This window comes from Myotis daubentonii, chromosome 19 (assembly GCF_963259705.1).
Source record: "Myotis daubentonii chromosome 19, mMyoDau2.1, whole genome shotgun sequence".
NCBI lineage: Eukaryota > Metazoa > Chordata > Mammalia > Chiroptera > Vespertilionidae > Myotis > Myotis daubentonii.
In genome coordinates this window covers 17,317,423-17,337,185 of record NC_081858.1, presented here as the reverse complement: position 1 = coordinate 17,337,185, position 19,763 = coordinate 17,317,423, and the positions used below count along the sequence as shown (strand labels likewise).

The following is a 19,763-nucleotide window of genomic DNA, read 5'->3' as shown; positions in this document are numbered from 1 at the left end:
AGGAAAAGTGGGGTGGGATTTAGATGAAAAATGTGAAGTGATTGGGAAGTCCAGATTGGTAGTTACAAAATAGTTATGGGGATGTAAATTACAGCATAAGGGATATAGTCAGTAACCTATATAAACCTAATATGCAAATAGACTGAGTGGTGGAACAACTAAACAACCGAACAACCAACAACCGGTCGCTATAATGTGCACTGGCCACCAGGAGGTGTGCGTAAACATGGCAGGCATAGGCCATGATGGGATGGTGGAGCAGGTGAGCAGGGATGCCAGACAAAGGCAAGGCACTGGTCACTGTAATCAGGGCAAGCCTCTGGTGGTTACTGAAAATTCTTTGCTCCCTCACACTGCGGTCCAGCCCGGTGCTCGCACCTGCTGCCAACACTGGCCTCACTTGCACCCACTGCTGGCCCAAATAGCCACTCAGGGCTTCTCCACCTCCCCATGCTCCTGAGAGGCAACGGGGGCTGGAAGCTGCCTCTTGCACCCACTGCCGGTGACAGCCCTGCTTGCACCTGCTGCCGGTGCCAGAGCTGTCCCTTGCACCCGCTACCAGAGCCCGATGCTGGTGCCAACAGCTCAGCTATGAGGGCTTCTCCACCTCCCTTGGCTCCTGAGGGGCAACTGGGGAAGCAGCCACCACTCGCACCCTCTGACGGCGCTGGCCCCACTCACACCTGCTGCTGGCATGGCTCCAATCTCTCTGCGCTGTCAGGGGCAGCACTGTCAGCGCGTGGGAGCGGTGGTGGGAGCAGGGCTTCCGGCAGACAGAGGACTGGGGGCCATGGTGGGAGATGCCAGATGGAGGCACAGAGGATGAGCCAAGACTCGCCCCTGTGCCCACCACAGCCTTGTGGCCCACAGTTCCTTTCAAGGTGCACGAATTCGTGCACTGGGCCCCTTGTATTATAATAACTGTGTACAGTGTCTGGTGGGTACTACTAGAAATATTTGGGAGGATATTTTGTAAAGTATATGTGTGTAATCACTATGCTGTAAAACTGAAACTAATGCAAAATAACATCAATTGTAAACTGCAATTAAAATTAAAAAATAAAGTTGACACTTAAAAGAAAAATGAGAAAAAAACTAAAGAAATAACACTGAGTTAATAGGCTTTCTAGATCTTGTTACTTCGGGTGCAACTTTCCATTTAAAATATAACTCTTAGAAATAAATGTATGACAATTTCAACATAAAAAATAAAAAAGTGTATGTATGTTGCTGGAAAACTATGCAATCCAGGAATTAGTGAGTGTTTACTAGACTATTACTAGTTATTATTCTAAACATGGCTAAGGAACTGTTAACAACCCTTGACTAATGCTGATTTTTCTTTTACACAGAATACAAGCTCCATGAGAGCTATTTACTTTTGCTTGTTTTGTTCACTAATCTATCTGTGATGCTTAGAACAGGGCCTGAAACAAACCACCAGAAACATGTATTGCATAAATGAGCAAATAAATGAGTAAGAAGACATGGCTTATACTTTATTTGTGCAATCATTTGTCACACTTGTATTTTTAAAATCAGTTTTTCCAACTAGTTTAAATTTATCTATCTATCTACCTACCTATCTATCATCTATCATCTATTTATTTATTCTTCTGTTCCTAGAACTACCTGCCTCGTAACAAGATTGTAGTGAAAAGCTTAAAACTCAATAGGATGAATGCTCTTAATCATGTATTTTATTCATATGCTTTATCTGGCACCTCTGTTTTCTTTTAAGAGAAGACTAATGATTTTCAAGCCTTTAGAGTGCATCCATGTAAATCAACCAGTAAATATTTATATTCAAACACACACACACACACACACACACACACACACACAGGCACAAACAGTTCAGAAACTACACCAGTAACTGCAGACCTGAATAATTCTTGCTTGCAGGGCCACTGTGAAGGCAAGTTTAGTACACAAATCCAGACATGCCTATTGATCTGTTCCCAGCAGACAGCACCTGCCACCTCTCCTTCCCACGAAGGACTCTCACTTTGTCAGATTACAGATGACAAGGTGAGGGATCCAAGGGAGACTTGTTTCTAAGCATCTGGAAATGCAGAGCTTCTTTGAGACCTCTCTTTACCCGAAGATATTAGGACACAGTGTAAAAATAAAGGCTGTATTACAAGAATGGGTACTAAGATGAATAAAGACTTGGGAGTAGTATCCTATTTAAGGCAATTTTGTTTCAACATACGATCACTATACAGTCATATGTCACTTAACCACGGGAATAAGTTCTGAGAAATGCATCTTTTGACGATTTTGTTGTTGTGTGACCATCATAGAATTCACTTACACAAACCCAGGTGGTATAGCCTACTACACACCTGGGCTATGTAATACAGCCTATTGTTTCTGGGCTACAAGCTTCTGCAGCATGCTACTGTACCGAATAGTGTAGGCCAGTGGTCGGCAAACTCATTAGTCAACAGAGCCAAGTATCAACAGTACAACGATTGAAATTTCTTTTGAGAGCCAAATTTTTTAAACTTAAACTATATAGGTAGGTACATTGTTATTAACTTAATTAGGGTACTGCTAAGCTGGCCTTTGCTAAAAATGTCCTCAATCTGATTGAGGTACGTTCGCTGAGGTCAACCAATTCCAACTCTCCCATCCATACTCATCTTGTATACTTGTTTCGTCTATCTCCTTTCGTTCACCCTCTCTATATGTCCACCCCCCACTTCTTCTCATGCCACTTATTCAAAATAGACTCACCCAGGCCGAAAACCAACTTCTACGAATGGGCCACGAAGTTTCAATTGCACTGTATGTGCACGCCCACTTGTGGTATTTTGTGGAAGAGCCACACTCAAGGGGCCAAAGACCCACATGTGGCTCGCGAGCTGAGGTTTGCCGACCACTGGTGCAGGCAATTGAAACCCAAATGATAAGTGTTTGTATATCAAAACATCTCTAAACATAGAAAAGACACAACAAAAATAGGATTTAAAAAGATTTTAAAAAAGCTACACTTGCACAGGGCACTTACGAAGAATAGATTTTGCAGAACTAGAAGTTTCTGTAGGTGAGTGAGTAGGTAGTGAGTGAATGTGAAGGCCTAGGACATTACTGCACACTACTATAGACTATGTTTACCTTTGGGCCACACTAAATTTATTTTAAAAATTCTTTCTTCATTAATAAATTAACCTTAGTTTATTGTAGCTTTTTTTTTTTTACTTTAAAAATGTAAAGTTTTAAAATTATACATGTAACGATACTTAGCTCTGAACACAAAGTCATATACCTAGGCGGCTTCCAGTCAAGGCGGTGGCGTAGATCAATGCAGTAGGACCATCCTCTCACGGCCACATCCAAATTACAACTGAACTTCAGAACGACCATCACTGAGAGCCACCTAAGGTCTAGCCAAACAGAAGTCCTGTAACCGAGGGTCTACAGCAGAAGCCACGCGGAGACTGGCAGCATGGACATGGATGGAGACACAATCCCACACCCAGGAGAGCCGGTTAAAAATCAGGGCTATCTCAGCTGCAACGGTGCCCCCTGAGGAGCCAGGCTTCCCAGCCCCACACCAGGCCCCCCAGACCAGGGTTCCAATGTCAGGAAGAGAGGTCTTCATAACTTCTGGCTGTGAGAAACAGCAGGGATTGGGACTGAGTAAGACAAAGGGCTGCTGGAGTCCCAGGCAGTTACTCTTAAAGGACCAAGCATGGACTTACTCAGACTCACTGGCGCTCTGAGCTCCAGTGCTGGGGCAGCAGCTCCAAAAGCACCAGGGATATATGGGGAGGAACTGAATTGCCTCACTTTGGGGCATGGGCTGGACACCACAAAATTAAATCACGCACAAGAAAAATAATGCAATCAAGAGATTGCATCACAAGATGTGTAAACACGAGATGTATAAAGCTGCTGCAAGTGTCACATGGAAACTTTCACAGCAAACTATTTTTTATAAATAGAAATAAAGATTTAGAGTATTGTATAGTAAATACATAAACCAGCGACATCTGTTTATCATCATTATCAAGTATTATAGGTGTGTATGTGTAAATAAATGTACTGGACATATTTGTATGGACTATACTTTTACATGATTGGCAGCACAGAAGGTTTCTTTGCCCCAGCATCACCCAAACAAGTGAGGGGATATGTTGTGCTATGACATTATGACAGCTATGACATCAAGAGGCAGCAGGAGCCCAGCTGACATGGCTCAGGGGTTGAGCATTGACTTATGAACCATGGTCACAGTTCAATTCCAGTAAGGGCATACGCCTGGGTTGTGGGCTCAGTCTCCAGTGTGGGGGCATGTAGGAGGCAGTCGATCAATGATTTTCTCTCATCATTGATGTTTCTATCTTTCCCTTCCTCTCTAAAACCAATAAAAATATTTTAAAAGGAAGTAATAGGAAATTCTCAACTGCATTATAATCAGACCAGAAGCCTGATGCACAAAATTCGTGCAAGAGTAGGCCTTCCTTCCCCCACATGCTGGCTCCAGCTTCCCTCTGGCACCCAGGGCCTGGGCTTCCCTTGTAGTCCTGGCTTCATCCAGAAGGTCGTCCGGAATGATGGCCGTCTAATTAGCATATTACGCTTTTATTATAGATGGTCTTTCTTTGACCAAAACGTCATGCGACACATGAATAGGATAACATTACATGGATTAGGAGGAATGGCAAATAAGAATAGATACAATCGATCTTAGTTTCACTTCAATTCTTATTATTCTTGATATTAATAGCAGCCCTTTACAGATTAATGGCTTGCAGGGAAAGGTAAAAGATAACTTCTTTCCAATCATTTCCATTTTGTTCACATTACTAAGGTACAAAAGTAGTCAAGTACCAGGTTCAATTGGATCTTGCACGACTTTCTCCCGAGGGAGAATGTGAAAAAGATGTAGAAAAGAAAAAGCAAGAGAAAAAAAATCATTCCTTAATGAAATTCTGCAGCGAACATCAATAATGTGAACTGTCCCTTCCTTCACCCACTCATCTCAGTAAGGTATTAACTCCACACCTACAGAGGTCATCTAAACGAGAATGTGATTAAGTAGTTGAAATCACTTTACTTTTTTTAATGAATATTAAACCCTGGAAATGTATTGTGAAACAGATCTACATGGGCAAATTAAAACACACAGAGTTTAGTAAATGTGAAAAGGTCTTTACAATCTTTGGGGTTATAAATAAGTTTATTAACTCACAGGGTTTTGCATCTTAAATTTTGCACGTTTTGACATAAATATATTGTGATTTGTAACTCATCATAACCATAAAGGAGGTTGTTTTGCATTTGAGAAGTAGAAAGAGAAATGCAAACCGATACAAAATATTACAAGGTAGCAGGAATATGAATAATGTAATTTCCAAAGGCCTCCATACAATAGCATATGCCTGACTTTTTCAATATGATGAATGCAAGCAGCTGAGGTTTGGTAAATATGTGTGTGTATATAATTATATCAAAGACGTTAATTAAAGCATATCTCTGGTTAGCCTAAGAAAATGTTAATGTGAGCCCCAAAGCTTCAAAGTTTACCGTTTTTAGTATAAAAATATATCTTTAAAATCTATGATCACCCTCTGTTTACTTAGGTTTGTATAAATCATTTTCCATTCCAAATACAGAATTACCTCAAGCTGTTTGGATGAGGAAATGTAATTGCTATTATTCTGATTGTTATTGATAACAAATAAGACTAATCATGAAACTTCTCCCCTGGGTGAGGAGACTTGGTTTCTAGGAGCCGCTTTGGCACCAGCTAGAGTTATTACCTTGGGGAAGTAATTTAACCTCGGTAAATTTCTTCATTTGAAAAACAAAGGAGTCAGTTTAGCCAACCCCTAAGGTCCTTGCCAGACTGAATATTCCTAATATCTATGATCTATGACTCTCACTAGTTAATCTAATTTAAAAGGCAATGCCAATTTCTTATCTGTTTTCTTCTCTACTGTGGTAATTATTATTGATCTTTCAGAAATACTCTCTGTCCAAAGCCTCTGGGAGTAATTGTAAAACGGAGACACAAGTTCTGTGTGCAAACAAAATGGAAGTTTCGGTAATAATAAATATTTCATCCCATTCTCCGGTAAAAGCATTGCAATGAATTTCCCTGGGTCTCAGAAGAGTTTGAGGCTGGGGTCTTACCCACAGACTTGGCGTGCTTACAAGAGTCAGGAGTTCATCTTCACCCTCCAGCGCCCCAAACTTTGAGTTGCTTTTCCGCAGACAGGGAGAAAGCTCTGATCTATTAAGGAATGGCCCGGGAAGAGGAAATGTTGCAGTTTGGAACTGGTCCCAAATGTGCCCTGTACTGATCTGACCTCCTCTTCTGGTCTGCGGAACAGCTCCGTTTCTGTTTTCCCTGGCACGGGAGTGGGTCCCGCTGGAACTGGCCCCGGGAACAGGGAGGATCTGGCTTGGGGAGTGTTTGGCTCTTTCTACCCTTGACAGCTCCTCTCAGCTGGATTGCACAGCTCTGGGCAGCAACACCACCCACTAGTTTCTCATTTTGCCTCCTGGTCCTATCCACCCTCCTTCAGTTTCCTCTGCTGAGATACGGAGAAGTAAACCTTCCTGGCCAGCAATTCTGAACACAGATGCAAACAGAAGACTGGGTGCTGGCTTCCTCCGGCCAGTGCAGTCTTCAGGATAATCGGAGGCCCCTCTTGAACAAGGAGTAACACTCCCTTCCACCTCCAGTCACAAAGCGATTCAGCCTCTAATTGCTCCAAATGTTTATGCAAAGGACTCCGAGGAGATACACCTCATTGTTCAATTGCCCCTGATAAGGTGATTAAGGTTGACATTTCCAAAGAATTAGGTGAAAAACCTCCTAGGCTTTGGTAGGGTCAAAGACAAGGCACCTTGGTAAATTTCAATACCGAAACATCTGTTTAGTGGAATGAGGCACATTGGAAAATATTCCCAAATTTTTAACAAAGGTTTTATGCTAATGACCTATTAAACATTTAATGCTCTGTTAACAAATGGTTATTCCGCCATTAAGCACCATCATGACCTATGCATAGTTTATGAATAGTCCTGTTATCCTTGAGAGAAATCCCATACTGTAAGGGCTAAAAATAGCAGCCACGTGACCAGCAGGAGTGTCATTTGCATCTAGAGAGTTGAGCTGACATCATTCACTTCAGAAGCTTATTTTCAGGGATCAGATTCAGGAAAAGGCTTTTACCAAATGGAAGTGACTAGGCTCCTTGCTTAGAGAGAGCTGGTTTAGAGTGGTGTGATACATAGGATGACGGGTGAAATACACAGAATGACTTTCTCTTAGATCCAGCTCTATTGCCCTGGTCTACACACCACTAGTGTATGACATAGTTCCTTCTCCACCCAGCAGGTACCACCCTTCCCGCACTCCTTTCACCTTAGAGAACCACATTGGCCAGTCAGAGTTGGGAGCCATTTTATCAGTTATCTAACCTAACTCTCCACTAGAACAACATCGCAACAGATTCTCAGAGGTGCAGTATCCTGACTTACAATCATATGTACTTACAGGACAGCCTGGATTGTCATTCTGAGTCCTAGATCTGTGCGTTCTTTCTTGTTGCTCTTTCCATCTGTTTGGATTGCATAACTTCTTCAACAGCTGACTCTTCCATAAAGCCTGCAATGATTGCTCAAGTTAAGTATATTCTCCCCCCCGCACCCCCATTTCAGAATAGCTCAGGGCATGTCCTGACTCTAGACTCCTCACCATCTATGGTTACATTGAATTTAAGTAGGCCCTCATTTTAAATGATGGAGGTGAGATAGCTGAGGAAAATGACACAAGAAAAAAATAAATTAGGACAGGGAAGGAGCTTACAAAAATAAATGTAGCTTCATTTTGGTTTGTCTCCCTTATTCAGGCCTATTCGTCTTCATATGTTTCTTCCATCTTCCACTTAGTTCTCTTAAATCACAAATTGGCCCATTCCGCCCCCTCCTCAAATTAATACTCTGTAGTTGTATCCTAATGACAAGATCAAATTAAAACCCTTGCATAGCAAACCAAGCCCTATAATGGGGCCTTTCTGATCATCTTCTGACATTCCATGCCTTGTACTTGATCTCCAAGAGTTATTGAAGAGTTGCATACCTCCTCCATACCATGCTGTTTCAGGTCTCATTGCCTCTGTTCATCCCACTCCCTTGATCTCATTATACCTCCATCTTTCTTTGCCAGGTTAACTCTTAGATACTCTCAGATTCTGCAGAGGGATTTCTCTCTGGAACCTTTCCCTTAATCTCCAGGTTGAGCTGCCTCCCTACACTTTCTAAACATCCTCCTCTTTGAACACACAGCATACCGGTCCACCAGCTCCTCACAGGCAAGGCCTGCATCTTCTCATCTCTTAAACACGCATCCGTTATCCTGGGAAGCCTGTGGGGAGGGGTTGGCATGCTTGCTGAGTTTTTTTTTTTTTCCATGTAATAACCTTGTAGGAATAACTGGGTCAAGAGACGTGATGGTATGAAATTTATCTCAAAGTGCTTGTGTTTATGTTGGCCACAGTGAGTCAGCGGATGAAGAAATGTTCCCATTATGTTCTTTAGCCAACTCTCATAGACAATTGGGATTTCATAATAATCCCAATTTCCTATGATCTATAAACTATAGATTTTTATACAACTGACAACATATTTACCTTCATAACATGTCACAAATTGAAATCTAGAAATCAAGGCTAAATTTAAGTGATAATCAAGTACATGACAACACCTAGTGTTATGTGACAGCAGAGAATGGAAATCAGACTCACTCTCTTTAGAGTGGTTGGGCAGTGACCCAAGGCACAGGGCTTTTCAATCATGGTGTTTCCGAATATCAGACAAACATATAAACAGTAAAGCAGAAACACCACTAAGTGTACACACTAAGTCCAGGCACAAATATAGGTATTATTTTAAAAACTGTGTGACTCAATAGGGTCACGAGGCTAAGATTAGGTGATGGCTCTGGTCACAGGACTAAAGAGTAGCACCTGCCCTAACCGGTTTGGCTCAGTGGATAAAGCGTCGGCCTGAAGACTGAAGGGTCCCAGGTTCGATTCCAGTCAAGGGCATGTACCTTGGTTGCGGGCACATTCCCAGTAGGAGGTGTGCAGGAGGCAGCTGATCGATGTTTCTAACTCTCCCTCTCCCTGCCTTTCTGTAAAAAATCAATAAAAAATATATATATATATTTTAAAAAGAGCAGCACCCGTGGAACATACATTCAGTTCTGTTTCCGTGTAAGCTCCTTGTTTTTTCCATCCCATCATCTGCTTCCCAACTCTCCCTTCTCCTTTCCATCACCTCCGGACTTCCAAAGCCAGTAATAGTGCACAGGAAAGAACATGCATGTCCTGTATGTGTGTTCGTGGGCACGTGCGTCTATGTGTGTGATTGAGTGTGCACATGTATGCTCATTATGTTTCAATGGTCCCAAACCCCACCTCCAGGCAATCGGAGGGTGTTGGCACTTCGGTGAATGCAGAGACCCACTGAACACCATGCCTTCTGGGAGGGGAGAAACCTGGCTGCAATCACAGTGGGTTTTTCTTGGTTCTCAGAACAGCCACCTGAGCAGTTGCAGCAATTACCTCGCCCTGCGTAGATGCCTCCAGATTGGCCAGTGGGAATGGGCTACTGGAGGACCCAGTGAAGGAATAGCTCCATAACAAACAGAAGCCTTTTGCTGTTTGAACGGTTGCCAGTTTTTGTAACCGTTTCCATCTTAAGCTGGCTCGATACATATTTAATGAATTCTATAAAACCTTTAACAGCCCTCAATTCAAGTGGCAAATGACTCCGCGGCTTGAAATGATGAGATGGATGCTGCCTCTCTTCCTTACCTAAGAGAAAGTGATTTTTAAAAATGCTCCTTCCTCCTTGTGCTCACATTCATATGCTGTGAAACCCTGATGTCTGCCTATCGCTTTTGTTCAAGGATATGAATTTATATGAGGCATACTATACGTTTTTCACAACGAAGCATTGTGATACACACATAAGGATGACACATCATGTAATATTTGTGTTGTTTTATATCATCAAAACCTAATATATTAAAAAAAATAGTCATCCCAACACCCCTTTCCTTGCTCTATTCTCTACCTAGAACTTACATTTTGTCTTATATATTTGACTTGTTATTTTATATTCAGAATTCACTGCTGTATTTCCAATGCATGAGAACAGTACCTACCACATAGCAAGCTCCTTCTAACCATTTGCTATTGGATTAGATAAATGAATAAAGTAATGCTCCCACATAAACATGCATTTTGCTTACTATACCAGTATAAAACCACACTGTCCTCCAAGGTTCCCACCACTTGTGTGGAAAAAAAACCAGGGGATTCTTTTTAAAAAGATATATTTTTATTGATTTCAGAGAGGAAGGGAGTGAGAGAGAGAGATGGAAACAGCAATGAAGAGAGAAGATCATTAACTGGCTGCCTCCTGCACACCCCCACACTGGGGATGGAGCCCACAACCCAGGAATGTGCCCTGACTGGGAATCAAACCCACGATCTCCTGGTTCACAGATCGACGCTCAACCACTGAGCCAAGCCAGCCGGCAAGAACAAAGAATTCTTAATGGGGGAACAACGGTGTAACCATAAAACCAAGTGTGCCCTGGAACCCATCACGTTCCACTTTAGAAACCATAGTTACCTCTGGAGCACAGCCTCTCCAACCTGTCTGAGATTAGGCTAAATAACTTACTTTCCTCTGAAATGCAGGCAACATTTCATAGTATGTTTTATAAACATCGTTTTCAGTTTGCATATATTTGCATATTACATCCCCCAAATCCCCAAATTCCAACTACTTTATGCAAAATTGTTCATTCAGTCACATTTGGCTGAATGAACACCATCATCGTTATAATGTATGTGTTTCTCTGAGGTTGCATGGCACTGAAAGGGCTAATGTAGGACTAGAAATAGGGCAATTAATGGCAAATGTATAGTCTAACCAAGCCTTCCTGGACTTGAAGCATCTTGCTAAGGGCTGAGGAATTGCATCCACAGCTCTCCCCGAAACTCACGCACTGCTCCTTGTCTCGGGAAGTGACTCAGAGATGCCGTGCACTGGCCTCACAAGTCCTCATAAAACTGAAACAACCACAGTGGCTTCTCCCACGTACTGACACCATGTCCTCTATGTCATACGTATTCCTTAGTTTTATAGCTTGAGAAAACAGGTACCTCTGTGAACCATAGGCAGGTTACAATAGAGAAAATAAAAACACGGAATCCTAGTTGAGTAAGCAGCATCCTCTCCTTCTACGCCATGATGTTGTTGTTTTAGCTGGTGGGGCGAAGACCCTACCAAGGATGACAAGAAGTATTCAGTACTCCTAGAGGAGTAAGTCCCCTTCAGAAGGAAATTTCTGAAATAATTTCCCAGGCATTCCAGAGTCACACATCTACTAGTTAATGGCTCACCCAACAAAGAGGATTTAGTGCCCAGTAAATGATACTTAATCTGTGCCAATGTCTCCCAAGGCAATGCCTGATAAGAAATGAGATATTCGTGTACTACTGATGCCTTCCTGCTTCCTGGGAGGCAATGCTATTGTAACCTATTTTATTACTTCTTCTGCCTCCATGGCAGCAGCCAGGGTGTCACCTGCTGGATCACTCCCTTCATTCAACAAAAGCCAAGTTTGTTTTATAATCAATGATCAGTCCATTGATTGAATAAGAACGCCTCAATCACCATTCTGACTTGTCTCTTTATAAACTTCACAAGGTTTGCAAAGCATTTCAGCTCCAAGGCTCACAGAAGTGCCTGGACACAAGCCAGGGATGGAGCAGACGCTTCTGAGCACAGTTGGTTTGGTGAAGGAACATTCAAAGTTGGTTTGGAGTGCACAACATTCAAACTAGGACCCACCGACCCGACCGTGGCGGGTGTCTGAGGCCTTCTCCAGAATCACACCCACAGATCTCTCCTGCCTGACAGAATGGCCTAGGCCAGGGGCTGATGCCTTGTTTGCGACTGAAATCAGGTGCAGTAAGAGAAGGTAGAAAGGAGGCTGGGTTCTATCTGGGATCCTGCTTCATTGCTGGTGACCTCACAGCCCATTCTACAGCTGCTCAGCGAGATCAAGGAGCAGCCCTGGCACTTCCTGTCCCCTTCTCTTTAGGGAGGGTACTAGTGACATGTCCACCAGGTCACCAAAAGGGCGATATGACCTATGTGGATACCCTAGTGCAGCGGTTCTCAACCTGTGGGTCGCGACCCCTTTGGTGGTCGAATGACCCTTTCACAGGGGTCACCTAAGACCATCGGAAAACACATATATAATTACATATTGTTTTTGTGATTAATCACTATGCTTTCATTATGTTCAATTTGTAACAATGAAATTGGGGGTCACCACAACATGAGGAACTGTATTAAAGGGTCGCTGCATTAGGAAGGTTGAGAACCGCTGCCCTAGTGTATCTTCTCATTTCCCTTCCACACCGTGCCCTGTGTCTTTGATCCTGCTGTCCCCCTGCCTACTGCGCCCCCTCAGCCTGTGCACCTGAACACATCCATCCCTCAGGTCCCAGCCCAAACCCTCTTTCCTTTATGAAGTCTTCCCTGCTGCCCCACCCCCCAAAGAAATGTTGGTATTTCTCTGCCTGTGCTTCCACCATAAATTCATCCACACCTCAAGACAGAGGCAGACTTATTTTCTTTCTGGTATCTATATCCCTTCCTCAATGATAAGCTCCTTAGAAGAAAATTATGTCACTTAAAAACTTTGGTTTCCTCAAGCTCACAGAAGTGATAGTGTACACATGCTCAACAAACTGCACGGAAGGAGAGAATAAGTCATCCTTTGGGTCTTCTGGAACTCAGGACATATTCTGGTTTTCTTTGTGCCTCACCTCCTTGTATCCCTCCGGAGCCCCTGGAGGGACTGATGAGCATTCTAAATTAGAATCAGTGGAGGTACTAAAATCTAAGACCACGGCAGCAAGGCAGCAATTGGCAGGGGGAGAGACTGTTGGGGAGAAAGCACAGCTTCTGGTCTCGCCAAGCGTTGAAGCCATATTCGTTGGCTCCAGGGATGAGGAAGATTAAAGTTGTGGAGCTCTGTGGGACTTCAATCCCTAGTTAGTCTCACTTCTCCTTATGCCACATGTAAATGAGTAAAGGAGTCAACAGATGGCTGAGGTCTATATTTGTCGACTAGAATTATAGGGGGAAAATCCTTGTAAGCAGCTCCTACACGGATGGAAAATGTCTTTGCTCGCTTACAGATAAGACCTTGAAGAAGGACTCAGGTCAGTGGCAGTTGACCTTGAGGACCAGGTGAGCTCATTTTCTCAAGAGGTGAAGTGAGCAGTATTTAATCCTTGGTTCGCTGATGTGGTTTAGCAATATCTGTGGGATTGTGTCCATCAGCGGGTGTTGGTGAGGCATGAACATTAATAATGGAGGAAATCACCACCTACTGAACGCACAGAATTCTTCTGAGATATGTGTAGACTGGTAGGTCATACTAGTCTCATAAAGATTCTGCACAAAATGTCATGTTATTCTTAAAGGATTTTTCCATTTAAGGATGATTCTGTTTCAGAATCCATTTCAGAGTGTTTAAGAGGAGTCCCTCCAAATAATTTACGTTTAATAACCATCTTCTAGGCCATATATATTTGATTAGTACAATATGGACTACTTCTATGAGGCAAGATGCAAGTAAGTCATGCCTAAATGGAAAAAAAAAGCCATTTAAGCTTCTAGGCATCTCAGCCTTTTTATCCTCTGGTGGTAGATCATATTTTATTGATTAGGAACAAATGATCTAATGTAAATGAGGCTGAATAATGCCACAGACAATCTCAATAAGGAAGGAGCTCACGCTATACTTTCAGGCAGACCCTTTAAAGCAATTCAAAGTGAGAAGTGAGCGAATTTTCTTTGGTTTTTCTTGCAAACCTCCTTTGGGTCTCTGGGAATTAAACTGAATATAGAAAAGCCATTAAGAGAATTGCATTTTAAGCTCATTGAAACCACAGCATTATAAGGACAAGATAGGTCTCTTCATTTTTAAAAATCCTTAATTTTTTCAGCAAACAAGTGCACTTGAAATCAGTTGACTTCCAAACCTTTGGGTTTATTTTTCATAGGGAATGGGCCAAGCTACTGAGAAATCCCCCATGTTGAAGTGGACCATATCACATTCAGGAGGCTGTGGGAAAGGCCAAACGCATTTGGCTGAATGCACACCATCATCGTTATAACGTGTGTGTTTCTCCGAGGTTGCATGCCATTGAAAGGGCTAATGTATGACTAGAAGCAATGAAAAAAAGAAAGTTTATTACAACTCGTTAAAAATGAATACGATTCTAAATCAATTCCCATTAGTTCAAGTGTAGATATTGCACGTCTTGGAGAATTTTATTATAAATTCATGCTAAGTCTGTGACTAATGGTGGTTAGTCCATGTCTCCTTCCCTAATAAAAAGGAACCAGCGATTGCATCCAGTACTTTCTTATTAAATGAAATATTTAACAGATGTCATCTTGTTTCTCTTGGCTATGTCCTGATTATGTCAGGTCAAATTAGTTAAGTGTATAAATCGCAATAAACAAAGGTGACAGATATATTAAATGCATGGAGACACTCCCATGAAGTCCATCTATGGACTCCATACTAGGTGACAATTTCACGTGCCACCATCTGGGTATCCAAAAGGAGAGGAAGCCAATCTTCACATGTGCCGGTGCCAACATGGTGTTTTTTCTTCGTCTTTGCCATGTGCTTGATTTTTTTAACCTAAAGATCTATGACTTGCTCTATGAAGACAACTAGAAGACCAAAAGAGCTCTATGCTCTTCTTCCATTTGTCTTGTTTTAGCATTCATCTATTTTAGTCCTACCTTTTCTTAAACTACGGCTGCTTCATAGGATGCATGGAATACTGTCTCTATATCTGGAAATAAATATTCTCAGAGTTTGGCCTTTCCCTACTTGTAAATACCTAGCAAAAGGCTGACAATTGTCAGCTGTTCAGGAGCCTGATGAGAGTTTCTGGGTGTTTACAATGACCTACGTCAGCATTTTCAACCCTTTTCATCCCATGGCACATATAAACTACTTACTAAACTTCTGCAGCATACCAAAAAAATATATTTTTTGCAGATCTGACAAAAAATATAATTTTAAAATGATTTTTATTGATTTTTAGAGAGAGAAGGGAGGGGAATAGAGAGAAAGAAACATCAATGAGAAAGGAACATCATCCATTGGCTGCCTCCTGCATGCTCCACCCTGGGGATCTAGCCTGGATTTATCCAAAGTTTTAACCCAGACAGTCTCAGCCCAGAACCCAACCCCTTAAGAATCCCTGCTCTGTAACATTTGGAACAGGGTCATATCAATGAAAACAGAAGACAGATCCTACAGACTCAAAGACAAGCCAGTTCCAGGTGAGAGCCAAGTTTCAGATGGCCAAGGCCGAACTGACCATCTAGAATCAGGTAACTCATTCTTCGTGGAAATGCACCCATACTACAGCGGTTGAGATAGGGATGCAGGTCACAAGGAGAGGACAGCACATAGATCATTAGACAAGGGCAGACACAGGCCATGTAAACATCAAAAATTCAAAAACAGAAAGTGGAGTGGAGCAGGTCATCGAATGATAAAGGAAATATTCAGGAACGAGGAATTCTCAGGACTAAAAGAAAGGAGCCACGACACAAGGGAACAGATGTGAAATAACAGGTCGAGACAGAGTATGCTATTTGAGACAGGTTTTTGCCTCAGGCCCGGAGCTTTCTTACAGTTCTTTAGCTTCAGACCAGAGGCTTTGTGACTTCTCGGTCTTGCCCTGCTTGGGTAGAGGGATGGGAGGAAGTAGTTGGGAACATGTGATTGAAATGTCAGCCGTCAGGCTATGGGGAGTAGCAGTTGATAGGGGGTTTGTCCTGAGAAGAACATGAAAGGTTTATTATAAATACCTGTTGTTAATAGAACAGTGGGCCCCCTACAATGCAGAAACTCAATAAAGATTTGTTACATGAATAAATGAACAAATGAAGCATCTATTTCTTACATTAAATTACCAATGGCTAAAATAAAAGAGAGGAGGTTTGTGCAAATAAATTATCTTTCCTAATAATGAATGATAATGGACATGCTTTAAAAAATAAAGCCATTAATAACGAAAGAACCTGGGTTCTATTATGCTAAGCGCCTTTTAGAGAAAGACAAATATCCCATGATCTCACTTATAAGTGGAATCTAAAAAACAAGATAAACTGACAAACAAAATAGGTCCAGAGGTATGGATGCATGGAACAGAATAACAGACCTTAGTGGGGGACCATGGGGAAGAGATTAACCAAAGAACATATATGCATATATGCATAACCTATGAACACAGGCAGTAGCATGAGAAGGCCTGGGATGGGGCAGGAGTAGGGTGGAGGGTGGCAAAAAGGGAGAAAAAAGGAGACATCTGTCAACTATATTTAAAAATGAAAAAAAAAAGAAAGAGCACTAGATTCCTGATCCCTTTATCAATTTTATGAAATTTTAAAATAATATTTTTCTATATTGTGGAGTTATTTTTTAAAAAGAGCATGAAATTAGAGAAAGACCTAATTCTGGAGCCTGTTCTACCACTAACCAGCCTCAGTTTCATCATCTGGAAAATGAATAGTATTACTTCAATCCCAAGCTAATTATAAATAGGAAGGAGACTACATAAATAAACCCTTACATTGATAGTTAATCGATTGTTTTACAGGTGTGCTAAGGCAATTAATTCATAGGTGAAAATACAGCCTTTTCATCCAAAGGTGCTGGGAAAGTTGCTTTTCCATAGGCAAAAAGATGAATTTAGACTTTCTCCTCTCACCTTACACAAAAATTAACTCAGCATCATCATGGACTTAACTGTAAAGACTAAAACAATTTTTGTACGCAAACATACAGAAAATCTTTGAGCTCTCATGTTAGACAAAGATTTTCTAGGTAGGACACACACAAAAATGATAAATTAGGCCTCATCAAAATTCAAAACTTTTGGACTTCAAAATACATTTTTTAAAAAATACAAGCAACAGATTGGGAGAAACATTTGCAAAGCACAAATCTGATAAAGTACTAGCATCCAGAATTTACAGAGACTACTTCCAATCAATTAGTGAAAGACAAACAACCCAATCAGAAAATGGGTAAAGAATATGAAGATATTGTTCCAAAGAGGATGTGAAGGGCCAACAAATACATAGAAAAGATGCTCAACACATTACTTGTTAGGAAAAGGCAAAGTAAAGCCACAACAAAATACCATATTTCACCCACTACGGTGGCTAAAATAAATAAAAACACAATAAGAAATGCTGGTGAGGATACGGAGCAATGGGAACCCTCATACCTTGTTGGTGTAACATGTAGCATGTAGCATGTAACATGTAACATGTTTCAGCCACTTTGGAAGAAACAGTTTGGGAGTGTCTCAAAAAGTTAAACAAAAATACCATATGATCCAGCCATTCCACTTCGAGGTATATGTTCAAAGAACTGGGGGGAAAAGGGACATTGTAATACTTTCAAAAATAAAGATAAATTTAAAAAAAAAATTGGAAACATATGTCCACAAATAGACCTGCTCTTGCATATTCACAATAGCATTATTTATAATAATCGCAAACTGGAAATAACTAAACGTTCATCAACTAGTGAATGGATAGACGAAATGTGGTGTATTCGACACAGAATACTACTCAGCAACAAAAGGAAAGGAACTACTGACAAGCTGTCCCATGAATGACCCTCAAACATGATGCTAAATGAAAGAAGGCCGACACAGGACACCACACAGTGTATGGGTTTTTTATATGAAATGCCACCAAGAGCAAATTTAAAGATATAGAACATAAATTAGTGGTTCTCAGGGGCTAGGGGAAGTGAGATTATAATTAGCCGTAAATGAGTTGGGGTATCTTATTGGGGGAAATGGAAAGTGTTCTAAAACTAATTTATTGAGATAATTGAACCACTTGGTAAAGTTAGTAAAAATTATTGCATTTTACATAGGAAATGGGTAGATTTTATGACATGTAAAATATCCTTCAATAAAGTTGCTTTTGGAAAGCCAATTGTGAGAGGTAAGCTAATTGTTCAGGAAATGTTCATTACTTTCTCTTCCACCTCACCACATTTCACAGGGATCCTAGAGTGAAATCACCATGCCCCCTCCCTTTTCTCACCCTCCCCTTAGAGAATTCTTTTCTTGTTTTTTTAATTTTTTTAAAAAAACAACAACAACAAATAAAGACAGCCCAACTGGCATGGCTCAGTGGTTGAGAGTCGACCTATGAACCAGGAGGTCACAGTTCGATTCCTGGTCACGGCACATGCCCGGGCTGTGGGCTTGATCCCCAGTGTTGGGCATGTGGGAGGCAGCCAAGCAATGATTCTCTCTCATCATTGATGTTTCTATCTCTCTCCCTCTCCCTTTCTCTCTAAAATCAATTTAAAAATTAAAATAATAAAGACAAGCCCTAACCGGTTTGGCTCAGTGGATAGAGCGTCAGCCTGTGGACTGAAAGGCCCCAGGTTCAATTCCGGTCAAGGGCATGTACCTTGGTTGCGGGCACATGCCCAGTTTGGGGTGTGCAGGAAGCAGCTGATCGATGTTTCTCTCTCATCGATGTTTCTAACTCTCTATCCCTTTCCCTTCCTCTCTGTAAAAAATCAATAAAATATATAAAAAATAATAATAATAAAGACAAATCTAAGCGATCAGTTTTTACTATTGGAAAACTTCTGTTTTCACTACACATTCAAGACAGAGGGCTTTGAGTGAGCAAATCTGAATAAGGACTCTGCTGCATGAACAGCCTGCCCCCCACCTTCCCTCTCAGGCTCCGGACAGCACAGAGGCTCAGCACAGGGCCCTGCTAGCCGAGTCCAGTGTCGCTGGCTTTGCTGAGCTGAGTACCTGAGTGAGGGTGCTGGCCTCAGCGTGTTAGCAATCCTTATTTGCTGGCTCTAATAGATACATTTTGCCTCCAGCAAAAAGCCTGCAAATAGTTAATAAGAATGACGAGCAGTAGCAGAGAATTAATGGCCTCTCTGTTATGAGAGATGGAGTGCAGTGTGCTTGAATAGGAAAATTGTTTTACGGGCAAAATTAACTGGAGAGACCTTATTTGGCCAATTTTAAGGTAATGGGTTTTGGCTCCTAAATGTCAGTAAATGCAGAAAGGAAGATTCCAGATAAGGTCTCAGCCCCTGACAGGGCACTTCCTCAATTTTGAACGGGAAGGGGAGGTTGTCTCTGCAGCAGGTGGAAGCGTAAAATACTCGCATCTCTTGCAAAAGGAAAAAATAAATAACAGAGAGAGGCAATCTCTCCAGGTGCATGGGAGCTTTACCTTGGTTTACCTTTGGGCTGGCACATCATTTCTATTTTTCCCAGGGACTCTGAATCCATGTTATCATTGCCAGGGGTGCTGTGTACTCATTTTGGTGAGAGGCCCTTCCCCACCTCGCTGTCAAGGACTGTGTTCAGCAAAGCACGTCCTGAGAATGCTGGGCCAGCCGCAGCTGGCCAGGCCCTAGGTGATTAGATCAGTGACTCCTTGTTGATGCAAAATCTGGACAGCTGGATCTGAGGAATATTTAAATAGGAATGTAATAGTCCAATCGATAGGTATATTGGGTTACACTGTAAGGAAGCAGCCTTTTGCCTGTCATATATTTATTTAAGCTGTTTGAAAACAAACACACAAACAGCAAGAGCACA

The 19,763-nt window shown here is 41.8% G+C and overlaps 1 pseudogene; it reads left to right on the top strand.

The window, feature by feature from the left end:
* Positions 1–226: 226 nt before the first annotated feature.
* LOC132222210 (phosphatidylinositol 3-kinase regulatory subunit beta-like) overlaps positions 227–19,763 on the top strand; it is a 111,581-nt pseudogene continuing 92,044 nt past the window's right edge.